The sequence below is a fragment of the Trichechus manatus genome, unplaced genomic scaffold (genome assembly GCF_000243295.1).
Source record: "Trichechus manatus latirostris isolate Lorelei unplaced genomic scaffold, TriManLat1.0 scaffold00017, whole genome shotgun sequence".
Classification (NCBI taxonomy): Eukaryota; Metazoa; Chordata; class Mammalia; order Sirenia; family Trichechidae; genus Trichechus; species Trichechus manatus.
In genome coordinates this window covers 12,001,384-12,012,667 of record NW_004443953.1, presented here as the reverse complement: position 1 = coordinate 12,012,667, position 11,284 = coordinate 12,001,384, and positions in this window count along the sequence as shown.

Sequence of the window (11,284 nt, the reverse complement as noted above, 5' to 3'; positions counted from 1 at the left end):
ATTTATTAAAAATATAACTATATATTTATATTTTAAATGCTTGGGCTGCATAAATAGAAGACTTCTTAAATGTGAGAATCTTGGGGAAGAGATAGGAATGTATGTTCTTGCCTAGCATGTAATATGTGTTGATTACTGATTGTATGATCTATGGTGCATTGCAATTTTTTTTTTTCTGGAGAACTAGGAAAAGGTAAATGAGACACTATGCTGAACTTTTTTAAAACAAAAAGGAAGTGTTTTCTTCATGTCTGGAGATAGGTGTGCATGTGAGGGCACACACTTTTAAAGAAAGGGGAAAATTTAACAAAGAAACCCAAATACAAATAACATGTAATGCATTTTCAAAATATAAAATATTGTTTAATATAAAGTGCTTGATTCATAATTCCGAAATGAAAAAAAGCTTAGAAAACCTAGTTGCCTTTATCTTTGGTGAAAAAAAAAAAAAAATTAGACCACACTCCAACTGACATGTTCATTTATAACCTTTGTTTACCCCACCAAATAGTCATAAAATTTTGCTACAGAAATATTGATGTATTTGATTGTGGATGCTGTCCCAAGGCCCCCTGGAATTTATATAATAAAAGAATATGCAGTATGTTATGTTTCCAAACTCTGAAAACTTCTAAATTTTGAACATATCTGATTCCAAGAGTTTTGGAAAGGGAATTATGAATAAATTTTTAGCACACAAATATAAAATTGAATGTGTACCAAGAAAAACTGTGGTATGTAAAGAGTGATTGCCATTATGGTATGGAAATTTCTGCATGTAGAAATGTAATAATTTCTGCTGAACTTATAACAGTAGTGTTTATTTTGTAAAGATGGTCAAAGTCTTAGAAGAAAAACATTAATTAGTTTAAACAACAGTGTGACAATGTGATAATGAGTGTTGGGGAATTAGGGAAAATAAAAAATATGTTTCAATTTATAATGTTTGCATAAACAGAAAATCCGTAGCCATTAATTTTGGGAGTGCCTTTGGTGAAGGAGGCTGCACTGTGTTCACAGTGCAAAGGCTCCCTCTAAAAAGGCACTCTGACAGCAGGCAGTTGGAGAGAGCAGAATACTCTAAAAGGTAGAGATGCAGAAAGTATCGACTACCAGTAAAAGGAAGTTATTTTATCTTCCTCCATACAGCGAAATTATTGAGTGATGTGAAACCTGGGGTTTTACTGTAAGTAATACAGAGAGAAAGCAGCTATAAGTAACCAGTATCTAGTAGGACCCCAGGAGAGAGAATATATGCCAAACCTGGGGATCAAAGCTTGACTAAAAAATCATTTCACAGCATGGAGAAAGTCAGAATGGAAAGATCCACATGTTAATTAACCACAAGCTACTTAAAATATACTCGAAATTCAAAAATTTCACATCATGGGGAAACTGAGGTTTGCTAGTTTCTGAAAGATTGCATGAACATACACAGATATAGAAATGTGATAAGAATAAATTTACAAAAGGTAGTTATATAGGAAATCATGTATTGTGGATTGAATTGTGTCCCCCCAAAATACGCATCAACTTTGTATGGGCATGATTCTCAATATTGTGTGATTGTCCTCCATTTTGTGATTTTCTTATGTGTTATAAATCATAATCTCTGCCTGTGGTTAAACAGGATTAGGGTGGGATGTAACACCCTTGCTCAGGTCATATCCCTGATCCTATGTAAAGGGAGTTGCCTTGGGGTGTGGCCTGCACCACCTTTTATCTTCAAGAGATAAAAGGAAAGGGAAGAAAGCAGAGAGATGAGGACCTCATACCACCAAGAAAGCAGTGCTGGGTGCAGAGTGCAACCTTTGGACCCAGAGTTCCTGTGCAGAGAAGCTCCTAGTCCAGGGGAAGATTGAGGAGAAGGACCTTCCTACAGAGCCAACAGATAGAGAAAGCCTTCCCCTGGAACTGACACCCTGAATTTGGACTTCTATCCTACTAACCTGTGAGAAAATAAATTTCTCTTTGTTAAAACCATTCACTTGTGGTATTGCTGTTACAGCAGCACTAGCTGACCAAGACACCATAATTTTTATTTGGAGTCATTAATTCATAACATAAATATATATATATATATATATATACTAGTATTTATACCCAAGGTATCATATATTTAAAATCACTTTTTCTCCTTTTTATCTACTTGCCATAAAAAACTGAAGGATTTGAATTAGCATTTTTAATATAATTTTATTGTATTTTTAAAGGAAATCTAATTTCTACTCATCTGCTTGCCAGTGCTGCTCAAAGACGTATCCTTAAATAGAAGAAATTTGCAAAGCACAAAACACACTCTCTTAGGATAAAAGTTATCTTAGATAGTTTTTTAAAAGTGGATATGCGTATGTTATAAAGAAAAAAAAAACATGGAGTGATTTGCTAACATCATAATGGTAGTGATTTTTAGGGCAAGAAAAAGGTACTTGCATAGATATTAATATTGTTTCTCCAGAGAAATATTATGTGGTTCTTCAGTAGTTTGCAACACTATGAACTTGGTTTTCATTTGCTTTCTGGTAATTACATTTTTAAGTGTAACATCTTTAAAAAGAGCAGGACACTTGCTAACCCTATAAGCCCTCCGTGACCTGGTGGTGGGGGAGGGGAAGGAACAGTATATTGAAGGCAAATAGAGCTGCCACAGAGGAAAGATTAAGTGGAATGAGTTGTGGAAAAACTAACTCTCTCCTTCCACATCTAATATCCACAAACAGACATGTTAATCTGAAAATTGATTCCAATCTAAAATAGAAGGTTTTAGTAAATATATATTATGTCTCATTTATAGGAGAATAGAAAATAGAGGAGAGTTCCCACCTCAAATCTCCAACATACTAAGTGAAATGATTGTTAATTTTTTATTGGTAAATAATTCTAATATTTTTTTCTGATAAGATCCTAAAATCTAAGATTTTTTATAAGAATATTTTAAAGTTGAATCGAATTATGTTCATTTTTTTAGCTGCCTGTGGGTATGAAATAACTTTAGAAAAACGGACTGTGTTTGTGGAGTGTATGAACACTCAAAATCACTTTTTTAAAAAGTAATACAAATGGGATGAATACTATTCACATTATATGGGATATGATCCTATTTATTTTTAAAATAGGGTGCATTTATTGTGATGATGCCCTATTACAACATTTTATGCTGTGACTATGAATGATTTATGTAGAGATATTTTTAAGTATGGAAAACTGGTTAGATTTTAGACTAATTATATAAATTTTTGCAAAGTTTTAAATTATTGGAAATATCAGTGTAATTCTTTGGATACATGCTTTTATTCACTAAAAGATTGTTTTATTTAAAAACGTTTCATGGATTTATTCTTGATTTGTAATTAGAGCTTATATACTCAAATTTTCTTATTACATCATTATATACATTTTATTATTGCTGTTTTACTCTTTTTTTTGAAATTTTATATGCAGTGAAATGTACAGATTAGTGTACAGTTCTATTAATTTGACAAATACAACTATAAAACAATATCCAATCGATACAGAATATTTCCATCATGCTAGAAAGTTCCCTTGTGTCCCCTGCACAGTTCGATTCCACCAGATGCTCCGTGGAAACCCTGTGGGGCAGTTCTCCTCTGTCCCATAGAGTCGCTATGAGTCGGAACTAACTCAATGGTACCTAACAAAAACAACAACCTTTAGGCAACCAGTGTGATTTCTAGTACAATAGGGAAGTTTTGTCTGTTGTTGAATTCCTTATTTATGGAATCATAAGTACATATTCATTTGTAGCCAACTTCTTTTGCTTTATTTAATGCTTTTGAGATTCATGTTGTTCTGTGTATCAATACTTTTTTTTATTTCTGAGTGGTATTCCATTGTGTAAATACTCCACAATATTTTATTTTTTATGATTTTTAAAAATTTTTTTTTACTGTGGACATTTGAGTTATAAACATGCTGAAACACTATTTGTGAAGTTGTTTTTGTGCACATATGTTTTTTATTCCTCTTGGAGAAATACTTAAGACTAAATTGTTGGGTTATAAGATAAGTGCTTATTCAACATTATATTAAACTGGCAAAGAGTTTTGCAAAGTAGTTTTTCCATTTTCCATTCCCACTAGTAGTATGAAGAGTTCCAGTTGTTCCGCATCCTTATCAAAATTTGCCCTTGTCAATCTTCATAATTTTAGATATTCCAGGGGATGGGTACTCGTACCTCATGTGATTTTAAATTACATTTCCCTGACTACTAAGGATGCTGAGTACGTTTTTGGACTTACGAGATTTTCATGTATTTTCTTTGTGAAATGCCTGTTGAAGATTTTTGCCCATTTTTTAATTTTTTTCTATAGTTTTCCATCTCACTGCTGATCTATAGGAGTTTTTTAAAAAATGTATTCTAGATACAAGTTCTTTGTCACGCATATATATTTCAAACTTTTTTTAAATCCAAGTTTTTTATTTACCTGTATTTATTGTCGTAATGGGGTTTTTTTGAAAAACAGAAATATTTAATTTTAATGAATTCCACTTAATTTTTTTTCTTTCATGGTAGTGATTTTTGAGTATAGTCTAAGAAATCTTGCCTACTCCAAGGTACTAAAGTATCCTCCTAGGTTTTCTCCCCAAAATTCAACTTTTTCAATGTTTGTCTAGTCGTACCAGGTTCAAAATCTTTCTTTTGCCTACTTTCAAAATCATGTTGATTGTATACATAAGAGGTCTGTTTCTTGATGTTCTATTCTGTTTCATTAATCTAGTCATCTAGCTTTATAATAAATTTTAAAATAAGGTAATATAAATTCTCTACTTTGATCTTCAAGTTTTTTTTCAGATACAACTTTTTTGTGATGATAGAAATGTTCTATATCTGCACTTTTCTAGATGAAAATAATTAGCCAATTGTAGATATTGATGATTTGATATATGGCTAAAGCAACTAAGGAACAAATGTTATTATATTTTTAAATTTAATTTTTTAAATTTATAATAGATGCTTTTTTTAGCAGTTTAGTAGGTTTACAGAAATATTTTGCAGAAGGTACAGAGTTCCCGTATTTCTTCTCTCCCCCCTGCACACTGTTTCTCCTATTATTAACATCTCTCATTTATGTGATATATTTGTTACAATTGATGAATCATGTATTTGTACATTCTTATTAACTAAAGTACATGGTTTACATTAGGGTACACTCTCTGTGTTGTCTAATGCTATGGATTTTGACAAATGCATAATGTCTATGTCCACCATTACAGTATCATAGAAAATAGTTATAGCCCTAAAACTGCTTTATGCTACATCTATTCAACCCTGTTCCCTCCACCTGAACAGCTGGCAATCTCTCATCTCTTTACTGTCTCTATACTTTTACGTTTTCAAGAAAGTCAGATTGTTGGAACTATACAACATGTAGCTTTTTCACATTGACTTCTTTCACTTAGCAATATGCATTTAAATTTCCTCCATGCCTTTTTGTAGCTTGGTTATTAATGCTCTGTTGTACTACAGTTTGTTTATTCATTCACCTATTGAAGGACATCTTAGTTGCTTCCAATTTTTGGCAATTATGAATAAAGCTGATATAAACATTTGTGTGCAGGTTTTTGTGTGGGCATAACGTTTTCAATTCTTTTGGTCAAATACCTAGACGTGGGGTTACTGAATGGAATTATAAACCTACGTTTAGCTTTGTAAGAAACTGCAATATTGTCTTCCAAAGTGGCAGTACCATTTTGCATTCTGGCCAGCAATGAATGAGAGTTCGTGTCACTACACATCCTTACCAGTATTTGGTATAGTCAGTGTTTTGGAATTTAGCCATTCTAATACATGATGGTTAAGTGGTTAAAGCACTCAGCTGCTAACCAAAAGATCGGTGGATCAAGCACACCAACAGAGATCTCCAAGGGAGAAAGATGTGACAGTCTACTTCCTCAAAGATTATAGCCTTGGAAACTCTATGGAGCAGTTCTACTCTGTTCTATAAAGTTGCTAAGAGTAGAAATCAACTCAACGGCAATGGGTTCGGTTTTCTGGTTTAATGACATATGAGGAGCCCTGGTGGCACGGTGGTTAAAGCACTCAGCTGTTAATTGATAGGTCGGCTTGAACTCACCAGGAGAAAGATGTGGCAGTTTGTTTCTGTAAAGATTTACAACCTTGGAAACCCTATGGGGCAGTTCTACTCTGTCTTGTAGGGTTGCTATGAGTTAGAACTGACTCGACAGCAGCAGGTTTGATTTGGTTTTGGATAATGACATGATATAAGCATCTTTTCATATATTTATTTGTCATCTATTTACCTTCTTGATGAGGTGTCTGTTCAGATCTTTTCCCAATTTTGTAACTGGGTTGTTTGTTTTCTTATTTTTGAGTTCTAAGTATTCTTTGTACATTTTGGATACAAGTCCTTTATCAGATATGTGTTTTGAAAATAGTTTTCCCCATCTGTGACTTGTCTTTTCATTCATTTTATAGTGTCTTTCACATAACGAAAGTTTTTAAATGTACTGCAGTCGAACTTATCAATTTTTTTTTTAATGGATTGTGTTCTTGTTGTTATATCTAAAATATCATTGCCAAATCCAATATCATGTGGCATTTCTCCTATTTTGTCTTCTAAAAGTTGTATAGTTTCTCATTTTACATTTAGAGAAGTGATCCATTTTAGTCTTTGTTTTGTAAAAGATGTAAGCTCTGTGTCTAGATACTTTTTTTTACATGTGAATCCCCAGTTGTTCCAGTGCCATTTTTTTCAAAATACTAACCTTTCTCCATTGAATTGCTTTCGCTTCTTTGTCAAGGATCAGTTGACTATATTTGTGTGGATCTGTTGCAGGGTTCTCTATTCCTTCCCTTGATCTATTTGTCTATTTCTTTGCCAATAACATACTGCGTTGATCACTGTAGTTTTATAACAGTAAGTCTTGAGATTGGGTAGTGGCAGTCCTCCAACTCTGTCCTTCATTATTATGTTGGCTATCCTGGGTGTTTTGCCTTTCCATTTAAAATTTGGAATCAGTTTGCTGATATCCACAAAGTAACTTGCTGGAACTTTATTGGGATTGCATTGAATCTATAGATCAAGCTGGGAAGAACTGACATCTTAATAAAACTGAGTTTTCCTATTGATGAACATAGGATATCTCTCCACTTATTTAAATCTTCTTTGATTCCTTTTATCAGAGTTTTGTAGTTTTCATCACATAGATCTTATACATATTTTGTTCAATTTATATCTAAGTACGTCAGTTATTTAGTGCTAATGTAATTAGTGTTGTGTTTTTAATTTAAAATTTTAGTTATTTAATGCTAGTATATAGGGAAGAAGTTGGCCTTTCTATGTTAGTCTTATGTCCTGGAATCTTTTTATAATTAATTTTTAGTTCCAGGAGATTTTAATTTTTATTCTTTGGGGTTTTCTACAGAGACCATCTGTGAAACGGACAACTTTATTTCTTAATTCCCAATCTGTATATCTTTAATTCCTTTTCTTGTTTATTGCTTTAGCTAGGACTTCTGGTAGGATGTTTAGTAGACATGGTGATGTCCTTTATTGAGTTGAGGAAGTTCTCCACTCTTCTTAGTTTTCTGAGAATTTTATCATGAACAGGTATTGGATTTTGTCAAATATTTTTTTCTGCATCTATTGATATGGTCATATGATATTTTAAATATATTTCCCCCTTCCCGTGGAAGACACAGGAGAGTATTTTTCTTGGCTCTTAACCATAAAAATCGTCGGGGTTCCTGGTGGCAAAACACACACAACTGTGGAAATCCCCTAATACTGTGGCCCTCTAGGAGTTTCTCATTACCACACTACTCTACCATGTAAGTGCTTCTGCCAATTTATGGCTTTAATAGCTTCTGCTCCAGGTAAGCTGATCTCAGCTGTGATTCTCTATATTCTCATGTCTCTCCAGACTTTAGGGTAGCAGTTTTTCCTGTGACCTCAGTTCTCTTATGGATCCAAGAAAAGTCATTAACGTTCATTTTCTCTTTTTTTTTTTTTCTCGTTATAAGTACTGGAATAATGACTGCTAAGCTTTTTACAAGTCAGAGCTAAACTGAACGAGTCATATCTGAAGCATTAATTCTGTTTACTTTTTGTCTCATGTCAATGGCAATGTGTTGTTGTCTGGTCTTCCCAAATGCTTGCAATATTTTTAATGGAACCTGGACATCATTTCAACTCTATGGGGCAGTTCTACTCTGTGCTATAGGGTCGCTATGAGTTGGAATCAACTCGATGGCAATGGGTTTGGGACATCATTTCTAGACAATAGAAACAAGTGAGTAAACCTTATGCTTGCAGATGTGTCCACACTTACTTCTGCTAGACCTTCAGTATGGTAACTTAAATTAATCTACACAGGGATTTTTCTGAGTCGAACGTGTGTGTGTGTGTGTGTGTGTGTGTGCCTGTGGTTAGACTCAATGCATCACAGCCTCCAAATTCCTCAAGGGATATCTTGTGATTAAGGTGGGGGCTGTTTTGACACAGTGCTTTTTTCAATATCTGCTCCATCCTCAATTTTAGCTTTTTGTCTTAGTCTCTTAGTGCTGCTGTAACAGAAATACCACAAATGAGTGGCTTTCATGGACAAAAATTTATTTTCTCACAATTCAGGAGGCTAGAAGTTTGAATTCAGGGCATTGGTTCCAGGGGAAGTCTCTGTCTCTCTCGCGCGCGCGGTTCTGGAGGAGGTCCTTGTCTCTTTTCAGCTTCTGTTCCTAGGTTCCTTGGCAATATGCATGTGGCATGGCCTCTATCTTCTCCCATCTGTGCTTCCTCACTTCTATGCCTAATCTGCTCTTTTTTATATTTCAAAGGTGATTGGGTTTAAGACCCACTGCTATGGCCTCATTAACATAACAAAAGATAATGTATTCCCTAATGAGATTATATACACGATTATAAGGGATGTTGTGGATTAAACTGTGTCCCCCCAAAATATGTGTCAGCTTGGTTAGGCCATGATTCCCAGGATTGTGTGGTTGTCCTCCATTTTGTGATTAATGTCATTTTCCTATATGTTGTAAATCCTAATCTCTGTCTGTAGTTAATGAGGCAAGATTAGATTATATTAAAGTGGATTAGGGTGAATGTAATACCCTCACTCAGGTGACATCCCTGATCCAATGTAAAGGGAGTTTCCCTGAGGTGTGGCCTGCACTACCTTTTATCTTACAAGAGATAAAAGGAAAGGGAACCGAGCACAGAGTTGAGGGACCTCATATCACCAAGACAGAAGCACCTGGAGCAGAGTGCATCTTTTGGACCCAGGGTTCCTATAGAGAGAAGCTCCTAGTCCAGGGGAAGACTAAAGAGAAGGATCTTCCTCCAGAGCCAACAGAGAGAGAAAGCCTTCTCCTGGAGCTGAAACCCTCAATATGGACTCCTAGTCTACTAGACTGTGAGAGAATAAACTTGTTTGTTAAAGCCATCGACTTGTGGTATTTCTGTTATAGCAGCACTAGATAACTAAGACAGGCGGCCATATTTCAACACATATTTGGAGGGAGGATGTAATTTAATCCATAATATTCCACACTTTGACCACTCAAAATTCATATCCTTCCCACATGCAAAATACATTAACCCTATCATATCATTTTATATCATTTCTTATCCCAATACAGCATAAACTCTATGTCCAAAATATCGTCTCAATCATCTGAATCAAGTATTGGTAAGACTAGGTGTGTGCTCCACTCTGGGGCAAAATTCCTTTCCATCTTTGAACCCTTGAAAACTAGAATACAAGTTATCTGCTTCCAAAGTACAACGGTAGAACAGGCACAAAGTAGACATTTACATTACAAATGGGAGAAATTGGAGGGAAAGAAGAGTTCACTGGCATCAAGCAAGCGCAAAATCCAGCAGAAGAAATTACATTTGCTTTTTAGGCTTGAAAATAATCCTGTTTTCCAGGACCATCTGGACAGTGGTCTCATCTTCCAGACTCTCTGTGTTGGTCACACTCTCCAGATTTTTGGTAGGGGCCCTTTGGCCTTGGGTATCAACCCTGCCTTCCAGACCTGCTGGACAGCAACTCTGCTCCCTAAGCTTTGGGGAGGCCTCACTCTCTTAGTCCATCTGAGTGTTGACTCTACTGCCTCGGCCCCTGGCAGCTTCATTCTCTTGGCTCTTGGGCTTGGCAGCCCCTGCCCCTCAGCTTTGGATAGTGATCCCATCTTCTTGGTTCACATGAATAACAGCCCCACACTCTGGAACCAAGGTGGTGGAGATCTGACTGAAATCTAGAAGGTGATTTTTCCACATTTTGAAACAGAGGTGGTGGTCCCACATTTTGAAATGGAGGCAGTCATGCCTGCCATGGTCCCTCCAACGGGTCTGTTGATCTCCAAACTGTTCCCAGGATGGTGCCTTTCTTTTCTTGGAAGGCAACAGATATTTGCAACCAAGTCATTCCATTGGCCCATTTTGGGCCTGTGGAATTTCAGGAGTCAGGCAGTGTTCCTTTATTTTGTTTGTCCTTTTCTGTTGTGGTGGTTGAATAGATCCATCAATCACAGGCTTAATCTCTTGAACAAAATACTGAGTAGCCATGCCCTTGGTGAAAGTTTCTCTAAGATACATTTCCTCAGTTTGTACAATAGAATTTTCCAAGTCTTTGAGTTCTTGTTTTCATTTTGCATAGTTCATTTTTCAGTCTATCTCTTTCTTCCTGCATTTTACTAAGCAGCAAGGAGAAACCAGTTGACCCCTTTAAGACCTCACTTAGAAATCTCCTCAGTCAAATATCCAAATTAGTCACTTACAAGTTCTTCCTTCCACCAAGTATTTGAACATAATTCAGACATATTCATTACTGCTGCATAAAATAGATCACTTTTCCTCTAGTGTCCAATCACATGTTCATCTTCCTTTGAAAGCCTCACCAGAAACACATTTAATATCCACATCTTTAGTAACATTCTGTTCATGGCAATAGAAGCTTTCCCCACAGAATTCCTCATTTTTTTTTTCATGAATCTTTATCAGAATTGCTCTTAATGTCCATAATTCTACCAACAATCTCTTAAAAGCAAAGTTTGTTGTACTGTGGTGCTTGCATGTTACTGTGATACTAGAAACTTGGCCACCAGTATTTCAAATACCAGCAACCAGTATTTCAAATACCAGCAGGGTCACACTTGGTAGACAGGTTTCAGCTGAACTTCCAGACTAAGATAGACTAGGAAGAAGGACCTGGAAGTCTGCTTCTGAAAAAAATTGGCCAGTTAAAACCTTACGGATAGCAGCAGAACATTGTCTGATATAGTGCCAAAAGAAGA